Genomic DNA, 18499 nt, shown 5'->3' with positions numbered 1-18499 from the left:
TCATGCACCACCAGCCTTGTATTTGCTCCAAATTCCAAAACCATCCATTATTGCAGACAGCAAGAGAAAAGTGAAGCATTTCCAACCTTTGACCATGCAGAGAAAATCTCACCCCTAACAGGAGTCAGCTAGTTTCAGGAACCTTTAACAATGAAAAGCTAACAATAAATTTCATGCGGAAAAGACTACTGACCATATATTTAGAAAAACATCCATATATCAGCACTAAGCTATACCAACTAACTGTCTTCTGGTGTCTCAAAAAAATTGAAAAGTTCAAATATCAAGCAAATGCAAATTAACCTAATAGTTCCACACTTGGAGTACTGTGTGCAGTTCTATTTCTTTGACCAAGATATTTGCTCTACAGGAGTACAACAAAGGTTCACCAGACTGATTCCTGGGATGGCCATATGAGGAGAGATTAGGTCAACTTGGTTTGTGTCCACGAGAATGAACAAGAATGAGGGAATATAACTGAAATGTACCAAATCTGGCAGGGCTACGGCTAGATAGACTAGATGCAGGGAGGATGACGGTTTCTCTGACCAAATTGTCTAGAACATGGTTAGTCTCAAATTTCAGGGCGAGATATTTAGGGCCGAGGCAGAGAAATGTCTTCATCCACAGGATGGTAAACCTGTGGAATTTGTTAGCACGGAGAGCATAGAAGCTGAGTTGTCAAATGCATGAGTTAGTTAAGTTTCTAGACACATAAAAGGCATCAAGGGTTATGGGGAGAGTGCAGGAATATGGTATTAAGATAGAGAATCAGCCACAATGGTATTGATCAGCAGAGTAGGTTCCAACCATCAAAATGTCTACTCCAATCTATGTTTCTACATTCTCAGACTATTTTATCTTAGAAAATAGTAATATTTTGTTTATACGAAGTGTTAAAAGAAATTCCTGATACAGATCAAGTATTTAAAGCTCATTAATCAAAGCTTGTTAAGACACTGAAGTGGCACCATCTGGTGTATGCAATACTACTGTTTGTTTAACCCTTTAAACCGAATGCTCAAGCCTCAAACTCAAAATTGTGATTGTAAGCAGCAAAATATTGTTGTTTGCACGTCTGGAAAAAAAATAGAAGATTTAGCTCAGAATATTTTACAAGAAAGAACCAGGATCAGGCTTAGCAAAAAGGCATCCAAATAAAAACAGCTGTCTCCAGAAATACCAAGGCAGAAGATGAATACAACAAATTTCAATTTTCCATTCTCCATTTTGCATTTTCCCACCATGACAAACCCAGAGAATCACAATTTCACACAGAGGACAATCTTCAGCTCGTGTCGAATCTCACAAAATAAGTGGAATTTGCAATATTTTTACTGTGAATTTTTGAAAACCCATGGTCTGCTGAATTACACCATTTGGGAATTTCACTGATGTTTATGTTAAGCAAAACACTAAAGTGAGGGTATTAAATTTTCAGTTATAAAGGTGCATAATGGGTTAACTACAAACAAAACTACAGATATTGGTTCACTTTTGTTTGGTCCCTCTTACAAAATTAGATATTAATTTTTAAAAAAATCAATAGGCATTAATTCATTTGGACACAAGATTGCAATTTTGCAGCATGTAACATAACAATGCCATCCTGTGTTGGTAAACACATTAACCTGGACCAGCTATTCTGTACAGATGAACAGATTCAAAATTTTACTTGATGTTCATATCCCTTCATTACATCACATCTATTTACCCAAACCCCTTGGTGACCCTCACCCTCTTCCTAAAACTTACACTGCTTGACAACACATTGACAACTGCATTATTTTCAGTTTGTGCCTCTCTTGCACTCCCCATATGCTTCACCCCAGTGTCACCCATGCGTCCAGCAAATATTCTAAAGTTCTGCCCTCTACATTTCTTCCTTAAAAGCAGTCTTGGAACATGCTTTAGTCCACTCTTAAATCTTCCCTCCTCATTTTTGGTGAAAACTGTTGTGCTTTGTGTACCCATAAAGCAGACATTAATTTGCTATTATGGGCCTTTAATAGCAAGGTCTTCTGGTCTAATGTCACACCTTTATCCTTGCTTACTGGGATCTTTCTCACACAAAGAAAATTTTGATCATAGTGTTACAAGAAACATTTGAGAAAAAAATCTTCAAGAAATACAAGAGTAAAATGCATTCAAACCTACAAAGTCAGTGTTTAAGCAACTGCAAATCTCAAGGTCATCAGTCTTGAAGAAGGGTCCTGACCCAAAACGTTGACCGCCTGCTTACCTCCACAGCTGCTGCCTGACCTGCTGAGTTCCGCCAGCATCATCTTGTTTTTCATCTAGATTCCAGCATCTGTGCAGTCCTTTGCTTCTCAAGGTTATTAGTTAAGGTTTGTGCATTGCCCTGCAGTAACCTGTTGACCATTTATTGGTCTAACATTTATTTCCACTGTCTGAGTTAATGTACCACTTTGCCAGGTTGTGAATGAACTTAATCTTTACAAAGGTTGCAAAGGAAATTCAAAAGATCAGTTCATGGACTATGCTATTCACCCATACCAATTACAGACCAATATTGTTTCTAACACACCAGCCTGGAACCAAATTTCCACTTCAGTAAAGTTTACTGGTACAAGTAATTCACATTACTAAAATGGATTCTTCCGTAATCAAAATCTGCAGCAGTTTTAAGTGGCCAACACTGTACCTGAAGTGAATCATGGTAATCAGGTACTTAGCACGTAGTATTAACAACTGTACCCGGGTTCTTCATACATCATTAAAATGGGGATATTAGTAAAAATTGGTGGAGGTGTGAGTGTGCACACACCAAGAACTAAACCATTGGTAAAATTCATCCATAATGTACCAAGAAAAATGTGAAGCATTCCTTTCCAACATTTCCACCTCCCCCCCCCCCCCAACAAACAACAACACAGCAAACTAAGTAGCTAATTCTTTCAATTCAAGCACAGAGGCTCCCCAGTTTAAGAATGATTCGACTTGCAGAAATCCAACTTCACACAAATTCTCCCATATATTTGTCAGGCACCAGTTCCTCTACTTCCTCAGAAGGCTAAGGAAATTTGGCATATGCCCAATGCCATCAGCAATTTTTACTAATGCGCCATAGAAGCCATCCTATCCAGATGCATCACAGCTTGGTACGGCAACTGCTCTGTCCAAGACCGTAAGAAATCGCGGAGAGTTGTGAACACAGCCCAGTCCATCATAAAAGCCAGCCTCCCCTCCACTGACTCAGTCTACACTACCCACTGCCTTGGGAAAGCAGCCAACATAATCAAAGACCCCTCTCACCCGAGTCATTCTCTTCTCACCCCTCTCCACTGGGCAGAAGAGCACATACCACCAGGCTCAAGGACAGCTTCTATCCCGCTGTTATAAGACAGACTTCTTGTATGATAAAGATGAACTCTTGATCTCTCAACCTACCTTATCACAGCCCTTGCACTTTGTCTACTTGCACGGCACTTTCTCTGCGACTGTAACAAACTGTAACACTATATTCTGCATTGCTTCCCACCCCACCCACCCCCCCCCCCTCCATTTGTACCATCTCAATGTACTTATGGAATGATGCATCTGGATGGCACGCAAACAAAAGCTTTCCACTCTATCTTGGTCCATGTGCCAATAATAAAGCAGTTAACAATATGTTTCATGGTATTCATTAATGACTGGTTACAGTATATATTCCACTATTTTAATTATGAGTAGTGTTAGAGTGATTATTCAATGAAATAAAATTACCACTCGTGTATGTAGAGCAATACAATATGGATAGCTATAGAAAATAGATGTTGCTGACTCATGGAGAAATCAGCTACGGTTATTTCTCACGAACAGAACCCTTACGTAACCTGGAGATTTCCTGTACATAGGGTGGGAGATGGAAAAGCCAAAGCTCTTGAGAAAAGGGATTAGCTTTATTTAATGAAAAATGCACACATTCTATTCAGTGAAGGTCTTTCCAGATCTTTAGCATCTCCTAAATTGTTCATAGGACAGTGTCTAAATATTAAGTTCGAATGAGACGACCAAATGAATAGATTAATTGGCCTGTTAGTTCACTTTTGCTTGTGGAAAAATGTTGGCAGAAGATGGTAACTAATCACCATGATATCCTGTGCAATGTTTTGATGCATTTGTATGTGAAAAGGCAATGCATAACTACAACTAATATTTATGTTGAAGGATGTCAGACACTAATCTTAATCAACCACAAATCGAAACTGAAATGTGGTATGTGCACAAAATGAAAACCAGTCAAACCGGTTTGTGTACTCTGATACGGTCAAGATTCAAGCACTCTTGGTCAAAAACAAAGGACTGGTTTTCATACATCATCAGCGCCTATTCTAATGCTAATTTGGCTGAACTGCATGCATTTGGAGCATCCAAAAGTGTTTCAGTCAATTACTTATCAAGTGAAAAAGAGTAGCTAAATCTATAATCTAGAGTAATTGAAACTGTGCCTCCCACCTGTAAACTTTAAGACTATTGCAAGTATACCAACAGACCGTAACCTTTCCTCTTGGAATCGGGCATTTTGTATGGAAAGCAGCACTTTGTCATTTCAAAATCAATTTATCCCAAAAAAACTACTCAAATGCAAATCTGCTCCCAAACTGGCTACCCTCAGCATCCACAAAGGAACCTAGAGCACAGATCAGTAATCCAGAGGAACACACTGAATTGAAAACTTTTAATGATGTCTCCAAACAAGATGAAGTTTAGAAATTGCACCAACCTACTGTAGCATTTCTTTCCCCCCCCCCCCTCCCCACACACAAGTACCTTTGCAGCATACAATTCATGTAGCTGACATACCAGGGCTTGCTTGCATTTGCCCATTGTTTCTGCCCAAATATTCTATAACCACTTTGAGCCCCACATTCTCCCCAAATTATTTAACGGGCAATGAAGAAAATTTCTTTCAACGAAATATTGGGAAGGCAAACCATTACCTTTAAAATCATGCCACAATGCAATTCCCTAGCCAATGACTGTCCTCACTCCAGTAACTCCATGAAAATGAACCAGACTCTTGATGACATTGGTGTCATACTGACCTCAAGATGAGCTTCATACAACATGTGTACATTTAACTGTATCAGCAAATTTCTATCTACAAAACCCTATGCCCATATCCTAGCTGGGACCAAGTCTCATTCACCCAAAACTTTAATCCACGTTACCCACCAGCAAATTAACATCTCAATTTTAACATGCTTATCATCCCTTGGCACCATCCTTTGTCACTCCAGCCTTACCATCCTAAAAGATATCTGTGGATATCTGAGGCAATTTAGGCATACTGGTAGCTTTAAAAGAGTGCAAAGGGACAGACAATCTGGAGTTTGTGTGCATTCATCATTGACAATGGTTAACTAATCTTGTGGGATCTTAAACTTCATTAAAGCATCAAGTACCAAAGCACTCAAACTTTGCAGAACTGTTTAGGTCACAACCACATTACTGCATACAATTCTGGTTACCACACTTTCCAAAGGATGAGATGGTCCTCGAAAGGATGTAGAAATTTATCAAAATGTTTTCAGTGCTGATGAATTTTAGACTGGGGAAGCAGGAAGCAGGACTTGTTATCCTTGGAGCAAAGAAGGTTAAGAAGAGATTTGGCAGAAATGTGCAAGATTATGACAGGCTAAAATAAACAAAAAGGCGGCTATCCCTACAAGCTGATAGTACAAGAACAAGCATGGACATGGATTTAAGGTTCTGGACAAGAAATAAGAATGCGAGAATATTTCTTCTGAATGAAGAAAGTGCCTGGAACCCATTGGTGACCACGGTAGAAGCAAAGGGAAGGACTTCAAAAGGAAATTGGATAGACTTGAAGGAAATAAATGCAATGCTGAGGAGATGGAACAAGAAAATGAGACTGACTGGATTGCTCTACGCACAAATTGGCATAGACTTGGTGGGCCAAATGACTTCATTCTTTGCTAAACTGACACTATGACAGACTATGGTGCCCAAGTACAACTCATACCCACCAATTCCTCTTTATTGTTGGCTTGTATTGAGTGCCAGCATGCTAATGCTGGCTGAGATTGAACATACACCTTCCATATAACCATTCTTCCTGCCATTTTGTTTAGCAGAGCTACACACTGGCACATCCTCTTAATGTATTGTTACAAGTGCTGGAATACAATCTTAAATATCCATCGGACACTTTTTGAAATTCTCATAGTAGCAAGCTCAGCTGGTAACTTTATGCACTTGACATACATATGAATGAGTAACTCTTGAGCAGCCAAGCACAGCGATATAAACTGGGATGAATGTTCCATTGCCATATATTGTTTAAGGTCTCAACCTCAAATTCACCATTGGGAAATGCTCTGCAAAAATTAGAAATTACCACTGACACGAAGTAGAAAGAAAAACAGACAACTCGAGCTTACGATTGGAAGGACCTGGAGAGTATAACAGCTACATTTTAAACAGGGTAAAATCAGTAGGGTAGAATGACCAGCTTGTAATATTGTTATACCTTCAAAGACAGGCAAGATTTCAAGCTTATACTCTGAACTAATAACATTACAAAATTATTGCAAACTTTACTTTCCCCACAGGTTTTAAGCCCCCTTGTCTCAATGAAAAACTACAGCACAAGCCCATACATTTATTTAAATCCAACATTTGGCAGAAGGATTTGAAACCCTGTCTGCAACACAGATATAGTTTGCAAGATTCTCTTGTGCAAAGAGCTTCAATACAAAGCTGCTAATTCAGGCTTTGTTATTTGGAATATTAGCCCTCAGCTAAGAAATTCCTCACACTAGCAGTGCTGGCTTTCCAAATAAAAGCAGAGGACCAATTAACAGTACAACAATGATGTGTCAGTGCAAAAATGATAGGTGACCACAGGGCCTGCTTGAGCGTACAACTGTATTACAGGCAATGGGGCTGGCCTATTCTGCAGACTGATGCAGCACTGAGAGCATGCACTGACTCCTTCAGAGAGATCAGCAGTATTCTGCAGTCACAGCATTTGAACACAGGAGGGATTACTGCTTTGTAGTCTTTGTGATAAAAAGCTTCTACTTTCTGCAATCTTGCATACTAGCATGTCCCCTACACTCATCTCTGCAGTTTAATCGTGAAAGGTTAATAAAGAAAGGAGTGCAACATTGCCTCCTCCAATTAACAAATATCCTGTTGTCCTCCTTTCAAACAATGGAATGGTGACTATCTGGACAGCCATGGGGCAATAACATTAAGACGGCACTGTGCAGCGAACTTAAATGGCTAAAACCACAAAAGAGGACCACTTCCAGCACCATCATAATCACTGAATCATTTATGAGAAACATCTGGCTTGATCATTTCAGTACACTCTCAACACTTGCACGGTTAAATGCAATTAGAATAAATAGTATACCCCATACCCTAGTATACAACAATTAAATATATAGAGTAAAATAGGGGTTGAGAAGAAAGCACACCTGGCTGAGATTTTCAGAGCCAAGACGCGCCTGCAAATTCTTGTAGCTGGCTGCCGGTCAGAGCACAGACGAGTCACTGCGTTTCAGCTGTCACAAAGGAAGATCAAGAATGGACCAAACAACAAAATCCCTGTTGATCTCACTTCAGCAAATCCACAGGATTCCAGAATTCTGCGTGCACTTTTTCCACTGGTGAGTGCTTGAGGTCTGTTGGCCAGTCTAATAGTTTCTGCAGCACAGGCACCATGAACAAAATGCAATGCAGATTTTTCACATAGATCTGTGGACAGATTCTGCAGCCACCCAGCACCCAGTCTTCCAGTCAAATTCCTACACCAATAACAATCCAGTTTCCCTCACAACTGATAACAGTTTAACCAATGAGCAATCTGTAGCTGAAATTATTAACATATTTTATCTGCAGCTCAATATACCAATAAATGTTTCACACATTCTGATCTCATTATAAGATGTAATTTTGAATGGCAATTTTCTACATCTTGAATTGTTCCAAATGAAAGTTAAAACAGCACAGACATTTAAAAAATTCAAAATTCTTCTGAACATTTTATCAAACCCAAATTTCCTTAAGATCTCAAGTTACTAAATGAACATGGGTGGGGCATGAAAACTGAACACATTTGATTCAAACTCTGAGATGATTGTTGTCATTCCAGTTGGTTTATTTCGAATCAAGTTCATCTTTTGCAAAATTATGTGCATTGTCACAACATGGTACTACACCTGCTGTAGCTGCACAAGGTCCAAGGCGTTGGGTAATATGGTTTCCATCCAATATGATATCAAAGCAGCTACATCTGTCTTGGCAGTGAGCAGTGCATTAACTCTCCAGTAAGATTAACACTGCTGTCAATATCCCTTGCTCCATAATTATGCAAGCTAACAACAAATGACTGGCATCAATACACATGCAACAACCAGATGGGGAACTTTTAAAAAAAATAAGCACAATTTCACCCCTGCAAAGTAATTTAATTGAAAAAGTTGCTCTAGACTTCAGGTACAGTACTACACGAGGTAATTAACTAAATCACCCAGTTTCTCATATCCAGATTCTCAAAATTCTGCCATTGCAGAAACTACCTCTTCAGTGCCTACATAAACTGGCAATTTAAAATCAACTTTCATTTGCACAAAAATGAAGAGTTACATTAATTAATATCATGCTTTGTGATCTTTCAAACTGTCAAAGTACTGTTTAGGCCTTGAAGCATTGTTGTAATATGGGAAACAACAATGAATCATGCACAGCAAGCCCTCATGCACAGATTACTGCAGAGGGATAAATATTGGCTTGCACACTAGGAATAATTACCTTTCTCTTAAAAGGTCATGTAATGGGCGAGTACAGGCAGCATCCATTTAAAAATCTGAGTTGTGACATAACACCTTTGATACAGGAGCATCCCTCAGTGAAGTGTCAGACTAGATTTCTATGCTCAGACTGGAATAGAATTTGAACACAACCTTCCATGATTCGAGTTTTCTAGCCTCCCAGCCTACAGTGCCATTAACGTAGCACATATTACTAAGTCGCATCGTGGGAGCATTAAACAATTAAATATCAAGTATCATTGGAGACATCAGCACAGGTGGTTGGTCTTAACTTTTGAGGAGCATTTCAAAGTAAGAGGTTTTGGTTGACATAATAGTTTCAGTGTGTTACTGAAGTGGACCACAACCTCAAATTCCTGCAATATTTGTTACAAGTCACCAGTTGCAAAACCACTTTACCAGTATGGGCAGGTTCAGCTCAACTACTCCTACCAAATGGCTGCCAAAAATAAAATCTTTTATTCTGCTTGCCCTACTGCATTTCTTTCGCAAAGGTTATCACAGAAATTAAAATCTAAAGACAACATATTGGACAAATTCTTTTTCACTTCAGCAACAAAGCTTACATTGCAAAGGCACAGCCAAAACTCAAACATTTAATATTAGTGCAAGCCACCCTGCTCATGAGACCTGTACTCTGTTCCATCATTCAATTAGATCAACTCCATTTACCCATTATTGATCATTTTCCCTTCTATACAAATCTCACAGTCAGAGACCTACTTCAAATCGACACAGCACTGTAGGGGTGTATTCCTACGATCCTTTTGTGTAACAAAAGTTGCCTCTAGATTTCACTCAATACCCTAAAATCTGTGAATTTAAGGTTCTTATGTTGGATTCCATGACACTTCTCTTAACTGTTATAATCCTTGTATTCTGCAAATATTGTTTGTACCATTTTAAGTACAATTCAAAAATCTTCATAATATTCAGTTTGATTAAAGGTGATACATAACCAAGAACTGACTGAGACAAACCGGAGGCTCTTGGTTCTTTAAGTAATTTAGCACCATTTCCTGTAGGTGCATACCACAAATCAATTTATAGAATTTTCCACAGCCTTGTAAAAGTAAATACAATATATCCAAGGTTGAGAAATTCAAAGTGATTTAACGAAAACATCTTTTCAGACTTTGCACCTTCATTACCCACTGACCTTACAGTTATCATACAAGACTAAGAGCTAGACACGTTTCATGAAACAACAAGCATCCTCACCCTACCCTTTCCCCCACCATCTTCGTGGAAAGAGGAAACCAGCAACTCCCTTGAGAACTCTCCAGGACAACTCTGATGAAGTTCCACTGTTAAAGACTCTCCAAGAAATAAGATATTTGATATTACAACTCTTCTACCATTTAATGCAACATGATGATTTTTTTTTTAAAAAGGGATGGTCAATGAAACTAGTGAAAGAGACAGCATTATTACAAATCTTCTGATTATTACAAATGAAAAGCATCGATTGCAAAATGCAGGTGCAAGCTATTTCTATGCATCAATGTGGAAGACGCACACTTGGTAATTATTTTACTCTAAATTCTATTTGATAAGTTAATAGCACCAAAACAACTGAAGCACGATATCTGCTCAGGTGCAAAAATATTCCATGTATCGCATGACACAATTAAACAGTTATGCGCTTTTGACAAGAAACAATATTCAGGCAAACATTTTTATTTGCAGTCTGCTTTATCCCAATGCAAATTTCACAAAAGCCCTCGTCAATAAAGTTGTGGGGGACGGGGGTTGCTGGGGTGGTGGCAGAAATTGTACCACTGCTGGCAGCTTAGTCAATGTATTCAGCTGTAGCTGAGGAATTAAGCTTTCAATATTTAATTATACTCAAAATGTTTTTAATCTTTCAATTTAAAAGCCCTAGATATCAAATTGCCACTTAAATTCCATTATAAAAAAGTTTCTTTTGAATATTTGTACCTTTCACTGTTCTCCTGCTGCCAGACATTTACAAGCATCAGACATTTATTCAGACAGGAGGGCACCTTGCTACCACATCAATATATATAGTCTTCTTTCACTTCAACCTTAGCTGTGCCCTCAACAACAGATCTAACCTCTTCACTTAACTATGAAGCAAATCTTATTCTGATTTGAAACTGTGTAATGAAACCCACCCCACTACCCAAGCAAGAGTGTTACCCTACTATTAGTGTTTCAGCCAATTGGAAACTTCTAATCTATCAACCTACATTGGAGTTTTTGGAAGGGTGCTGTCAATGATTAGTGGAAGAGGTGGCATAAAACAGTTATTTTTATTCAACAGACAGCCAATCAGCATTAGAAACCCTGCGTAGCCTTGCCAATAGAATTTCCCTCAACAGACTTAAAGTTTTAACCAGCAGCTGTTGTTCAAACCTTTTCTGGAGTGGAAATAATTTCAGATTCAGTCAATTTTGTATTCAGCAAATTTCATTTTAAAAATGACTGCTGTAACATTCGAAAGGTCAACTTTCATAAACCTTGAGCATTCTTGTTTTAACATTCATATGCTTCACATTTATCATCATACATATTGGTAGCCATCTGGTAGCCCCAAATAGTACATCATGGCAAAATAAATCAAAAAGCATCAGGACTTAGTTGATAAAATAGCATACAAGTTTCCAGTTTCCCGTAACTATAGGCAATGGTTTAAAGCAGCTCAAAATGGAATTAATAACCACATTTGCCAATACAAGCCAGCATACATTTCTAGTGCCCCCACTGAAGTGGATGCTCAATAGCATTTAATTTTTTTAAAAAATAACAATGAAATATATATTGCTCCTCTATACTCTGATTGGGCAGCAACTCCAGAATCAAAGCAACTAGAGTGATCTTATCCACGTATGGCATTAGAGAAATCAGTGTGCCTTGTCATAGGACATACACTAACCTGTTCAAGACCGGGCCACAAGCTGATCATGAAACAAAAGACATCTGGTAGCTCTGCTTACTCAAGACAAGCATTTTTGGATACCCACGTACTTCAAATGACATAGTAATAGCTTTAAGAGACAGATAAATGTGCAGCATCTGAATGTTAAATAAAAGAGTAATGTTCAAAGTTTTATGGAAGGTGATCTTTTGAGCATTATTGCAGCCATTTTATAGCAAAATTTGCTGAACCCAAAATTGACGGAATCTGAAATTGTTACTCCTACAGAAAAGGAAGTCTGTGAATATAAATTCTGTTGGTAAAGTGATACAGAACTTCTAATACTGATTGTCTGGTTGTATTTTCTGACTTAAATAAAAATACTGTTTAATGCCATCTCTTCCATTATTGACTGATAGCACCCCTCAAAGCTCCAGTCTGTGTAAATTGGTACTTTTCCAATTAGCTGAAACACGTGTGATACTAATAGTAGGATAAAGCTCTGGCTTATGTATTGGGGAGATAATCATAACAGTTGCAAGATTGAAAATTACGCAAGACATTTCTTGGATAACGCTTTAACATGCCATTAAATGATATCAATCTAGTTGTCTGCTGCATGACAGCCAACTACTTTCAAATGACAGCTAAATCACAAACATTACACTACAAATGAACACCTATCACTACTTTAAATCCAAAACATATATTCAATTTCTATAACACAAAATGTTATGTACCCTGTGTGTGCACAAGTCTGTTCAACACAGCTTAGTCTCCCCATTATCTGTCTTCCTTGCAATTGGACCAAGACCTCATTCTGTTAAGTCCATGTGGTAGCAACAGCCAGATCGTGTCAAAACTCATCCACAGTTGCCTTCCACTCCTCAGAACTAGAGCAGACCAAAGTCATCCTCGACTAAGGGACAAAGGCAACAACGCCACCAACCTAATTGCAAACCAAAACATTTTAATCTTATTGGGACCAAAACCTTAAAACTAGGTCTTAAACAATGATTAATGCAGGGAATATTTACACTAACATAACCAGTAACAACTATTTGCACATCCAGAACACCATACTTGGGGAATTCATTGCAGATTTGATTCCCCCCAAATCAATACCCACTAGAAGAGAACTAGCAGTATTTCAGAACTCCATGTGGAGAACGATTTGAAAACAAAAATCAGGTTCAATGTAGCTTTATTGGCTGTAGAGCATGAGATAAAGGCAAGTGGTGGAGAGATAAATGAGGACCATTACAAAATATATTCAACATAGCTAACTTTATCAAATTAATTATTCAGAAATGGATAGTTAAATGTAAACATGCACTTAATGTTTAATGCTCAAATTCAATTTAATTAACAATGTTGCGGGAACACTTGGAGGGAAAAGTATTGCATTGGTGTCTTTGCACGGCACTGACGCAAGTCTATGCAAATAGAACTAATTTCATCACGAATAGCAACTAAAGCAGTTATTTTCTCCTTATGATTGACATAAGTGGGCCTCATCCTTGCTTGGTTTTCATCAGCATTCTCAACGGAAAGTACAAATTAAAAGCCAAAAGGGATTTCACAATTTCCATAAGCACACTCAATTTTTATTTCAAAACTAAACTCTATTCATAATAAGATGTATACAAACGAAGAAACAATGCAAAAACAAAGCCTTAACATTCATGGTTGTTACGTTTCGTGTAAACTTCAAAGAGAAAAAAACAACAAACATAGCACCTCAGGGAGTCACGTACGTGGCAGTTGTGATTGTTCAAGGGGTTTCCTCACCCAACTCTGCCCCTCTGTGTGTGGTAGCAGAAGGGACCTATACTGTGGTCCTTCCCCACAGAGACTTAGCATTGGCTGCAGCGAGCTTCAGTGAGTCCCTCAGCACATACCCCTGCAGCCCGGAACATACCAGTCGACAGCATTCCCTTATAGACATCTCGCTGTGCTGGAAGACCAACAAGTTTTGGGCAGACCAAAGGGAGTCCTTCACCGAGCTTACGAACTTACAGCAGAACTTGATGTCTGTCTCGATGCATGTCCCCGGGAACAGCCCGTAGATCAGAGTCCTCGTTCATGCAGCTGCTGGGGATGAACCAGGACACGGACCCTTGCAACCTTCTCCACATCCTCTTAGCAAATCCAGTCTGCAAAGAGGTGGGTGACTGTTTCTTCCCCACCGCAGCCATCCCAAGGGCAGCATACATTGGGGGCGATGTGTCGTCTGTAGAGGAAAGCTCTGACTGGAAGGGCACCTCTCACTGCCAGCCAAGCGAGATCTTGGTGCTTGTTGGTCAGATTTGGTGATGAGGCATTCTGCCATATGGTTTGATTGGAAAATCTTTGTAGAAACGGCCTCAGATGAAGTCCATATTAACTGTGACTTTAAAAGTGATACTTAAATGTTACAGGTAACCCTAAACAGCAAATATGACTGACAAAGTCTCCCCCATCAACTCATCCACCTTTCACATCAAATATGAAGGAATAAATAAAGCATGCAGCAATTGAAGGATTACAATTTAGGTAAACAGCCAATGGCATACTTAAATGTTAACTAAACAGATTATGAATGCATATGATTTGATCTAGTATGTAAAACTGCTTTAGTATTAAACAAGCCTTACTAAGCACAAAGCTGTATACACCAAGGTTGACTCTGATGCCGAGAAGCTGGTGAAATACACTTGAAATAGCACTAAATTTCAATAATTAGTCACGAAATATAATCTGCAGCTGTGCTCTTGCGCTAAAAATATACAATGAGGAACTGAAACATGAGCACGTAGAATTGCTATAATTTTTAAATTAACATTAAATATTCAGTTCCTGATAACCCATTACGTAGTACTGTGGGTCTGGTAAAGCCTGGAAAGGTCTTGAATAATCAACTCCACTTGGTCAATGTGACACTTGATAGTTACAAATAGCAATTTTCTGTATATTGAACTACTTCTGAAAATTTAATAGATACATCTCTCACTCTCAAGCTTCATGTTATTTTCAGTAATTCCATTTTGTTTGAGGTGTTTCATTAACTTCAAATCCTCCATCCTCTAGTAGACAGCCAGCATCTTTTCCCCCAGGATCAAAATGTCTAATACTCAAGGGGATGCATTTACAGTGAGTGGGGAAAGTTCAAAGGAGATGTGTGGGCAAGTTGTTTTTTTTAATATATATATTATTTACAGAGTGGTAGGTGCCTGGAATGCACTGCCAGGGGTGGTGGTGGAGGCAGGTATGACAGAGATGTTAGATAGGCACATGAATATGCAGAGAATGGAGGGATATGGACCATGTGCAGACAGAAGGGATTAAGTGTCATTAGCTGAATTAGTTCCACACAACATTGTGGACCGAAGGGCCTGTTCCTGTGCTGTACTGTTCTATGTTCCAAAAACTCTTGGGTGAATAAGACTTTGCTGCTGTCCCCTTGCCACTGAGTTTAAATTTGTACCTCATTTTTGACTCCTCTGCCAAAGGAAATACATCTTTATTATTTAATTCCATCTTGGCCCCCTTGTTCTAAAGAAAACAATCCATACTTCAATCTTACCTCAGAGCTACAGTTTTCCAGTCCTGGCAACGTTCTTATAATACAAACCAATGCTGGAAACACTCAGCAGGTCAGGCAACATCTGTGGCAAAAGAAATAGTATCAAAGACCCTTGATCAGAAAGTCAACAACTCCGGTTAAAAAGGTCTTCAGTCTGAAACATCAATATGATTTTTCTTGCATAGAAACCGTCAGACCTGCTGAGTATTTCTGGCATTTTCTGGTTTTTATTTCAGGTTTCCAGAACCTGCAGCTGTTCTGATTTTCAACTTCCTCTCATCCACTCTGCATCCTCTCCAGTTCAATCACAGCTTGCCTGCAGTGTCATCACCAAAAGTGCCTGGAGTGCTTAAACTGTGATCTAACTAGAGTTGTGGAGAGTTTAGCACAGTCTTCCCACTCTCATACTAAATGAATTGGGTAATAAAAGCATCCCACATTAACAACTTCCCCTGCTAACTGTAAAGGACCCGGGAAAGTACATTGCACTATTTTATTCCTCCACACCACTAACACTTAGTTATTGCTCCTTCTCTTTCCTTCATCTCCTGAAGTACATTACTTCATACTGAGATTTAAACTCCATTTGCCACACTTCTGCCCAACTAACTAAACCATCTATAATTAGGCAACTACAGAACAGTGAGCCTAACTAGCAACAGGAAAAATGCCAGAATCTATCAAGTAGTAACAGATCACAAAGTAAACAAACAGGACTGGGCAGAATCAAAATGAATCTATCAAACTGAAAGCAGGATTGACAAATTTGCCAGCATTTTGGAGGTGGTGACTAGCAGAACAGCTGAGAGCCAAATCAGCTGATGTGGTATATTTGGACTTTCAAGTAGGCCTTCGACAAGATGCCAAACAAGGATTATTAAACAAAGGAGTTCATGTTGCTGGGGGTTCAGGATTGGTCAACAGATCGTAGGAATAAACAAATCACTTTTGGATTGGAAAGCAATGAATAGTGCCACAGGGAAACATACTGGGTCCCCAATTGTTCACAATCTGTAATCAATGTTTATGATTTGGGAGAAGATAACATATCCAAGTTTGCTGATGATGCCCATCAAGGTGGCATGGCAGGCTGTAAGGATGCAAAGCTCAAAGGAATATAGACTTGTTATTTAATGTGCAAGGACATGCAGTTGGAATATTATATTGAAAAATGTGAAGTCATCCACTTTGGTAGGAAAAAATAGAAGAGAGATTAAAAATATGTTGGTCTTCAGAGAACCTGGGCGCTCTTGCAGATGAATCAGAAAGTTAACACAGGCACAACAAGCAAACAGAACACCGCTTTTCATTGCAAGACGATCTGGTTCAAGGGAGCATCTTCCTATTATATAGGGCTCTGATGAGACGAAGTCCAATATATTCTGAACAGATTTGGTCCCCTACCTCGGGGACAATCTACTTTTGATGAAGGGAGTACAAAGGTTCACCTGATGGCTGGAACAGCAGATTTGTCTTACAAAGAGACTCACCTTCTAGAATTAAATTCCTTGTTTGGAATTAAAGACTGTCTCATTGCAATTCTTACAGGATTTAAACAGGCTAGATGCAAAGTTGATATTTCCCTTGATTGAAGTGTCTATAACCAGGGATTAGTCTCAAAATTAACAGATTGACCATTCAAGATAGAGAAACATCTTCACCCAAAGATAGCAAATCTTTGGCATTCTTGATGAAAGAGGGCTGGGGGAAGCTCACTCATTGGGCATACTCCAGGAAGAGATCGATGAGATTTTTATATTTTAAAGAAATTAAGGGATATGGCATTAGTGCAGGAAAGTGGTACTGAGGTGAAAGATGAGCCACATGGATGTTAAGAACGGCCAAGAGTACCAGATATAGCGAAGGCATGGGATCAGACAATGCCCTGGCTGTCATGATAAGGACCTGCACTCCAGAATCAGCTAGATCTCCAGCTAAGTTACTCCAGAATCAGCTAGATCTCCAGCTAAGTTATTCCAGTATAGTTAGAGACCATGTGGAAAATTTCCCAAGGATGTCCTGTTCAAAAGCAAGACAAATCCAAGCCAAATTAATTGCAGCCCAGTCTACTCTCCATCAAAAGCATGGAGGGGATCATTGATAGTACTATCAAGAGACACTAATTCACTAATAACCTGCTCAGTGATGCCCAGTTTGGGTTCTGCCAGAACCATTCAGCTTTAGAACTCATTACAGTCTTGGTTCAGACATGAACCGAAAGAGCCCAATTCCAGAGCTGAGGCAAGAGCAACTGCCCCTGGCATCAACATTTGACCAACCTGGTCTAAGGCCTGATAAACCTGTTCAATGGCTATGAAGTGGAAAACAGTCCTACCCTGCACTAATGTAAGATGATAGTTGTTAGTCAATCATTCCAGGCTAAGGACATCATTGTAGCAATTCCTCAGGGATATGCCCTCAACTCAGCTGTGTCATTGATGACCTTTCTTCCATAATAACATCTAGACATGGGGATTTCACAACCTTCAATTTCATTCACAATTCTTCAGCAAATGGGAAAAAAAAACAGCTTAGCCTTGACATTCATTGGCATTACCATTTCCAACCCCTCCATCACATAACCCCAGAGAAGCAGGGGGAAAAGGAAGAGAAGGTAGCGAGGTGTGTTAGCAGTGAACACATTCAACTCCGCCACCCACATAAATGCTGTGGTTACAACAGGTCAGAGGCTGAATATCAAGTCAGACTGGGGATCTTGCAATGTGACTTACCCAATTCCCCCAGAGCTATTCACCACCTTCAAAGCACCAGAGTGTGATAGAATGCCTTGATAGGTGCAGTTCCAACAACTCAAGAAACTTGATATCTAGAACAAAGTCTGCTTAGCTAATGCCCATACATTACTCAAACATTTCCTGCATCAGCATAATGTCTGCAGTATATACCGTCTACAAAATACAGGCTACCCCAGGTAACAAATAGGTTCAGTTTTACAGACGTCCATAAGCCATAAAATACACACAAAAAAAAACTCTTGATATAGTAACCATGCCTCCACATTTTTGTAATGAATGACATCAAAAGCACACAAGACAGACAAGAAAAATTACTAAAATCGTTTTAGTAAGAAATTAGTTCTGCTGTTCACAAGAACAAATGCATGTACATACAGACTTTTGAATTTAATATTATGGGAGCTGATTCATCTGCACACGTGTCCAGAAGTCAGGCTTTCATAACCTAGGAGCGACTTGTACGCTATAGTTACTCCCCTTGACTGCA

The 18499-nt window shown here is 39.1% G+C and overlaps 1 protein-coding gene across 5 annotated transcripts in view; it reads right to left on the bottom strand.

Annotated features, from left to right (window-relative positions):
- csk (C-terminal Src kinase) overlaps positions 1-18499 on the bottom strand; it is a 106341-nt gene that overhangs the window by 37385 nt on the left and 50457 nt on the right. For 2 of the 5 annotated variants that reach the window (XM_052042668.1, XM_052042670.1), the window contains one exon: positions 15257-15338. The exons of 2 other annotated variants lie outside the window; for them this stretch is intronic. The gene's annotated coding sequence lies outside the window, so the exon portion shown is untranslated. Of the gene's footprint in view, positions 1-7454; positions 7694-15256; positions 15339-18499 lie in introns of those variants that run through there. One more of the 5 variants, XM_052042671.1, reaches the window with a different exon arrangement.

Source organism: Pristis pectinata, chromosome 32, assembly GCF_009764475.1.
Source record: "Pristis pectinata isolate sPriPec2 chromosome 32, sPriPec2.1.pri, whole genome shotgun sequence".
NCBI lineage: Eukaryota > Metazoa > Chordata > Chondrichthyes > Rhinopristiformes > Pristidae > Pristis > Pristis pectinata.
The sequence above is the reverse complement of the archived record's forward strand: the minus strand, read 5'-3'. Positions and strand labels throughout refer to the sequence as shown.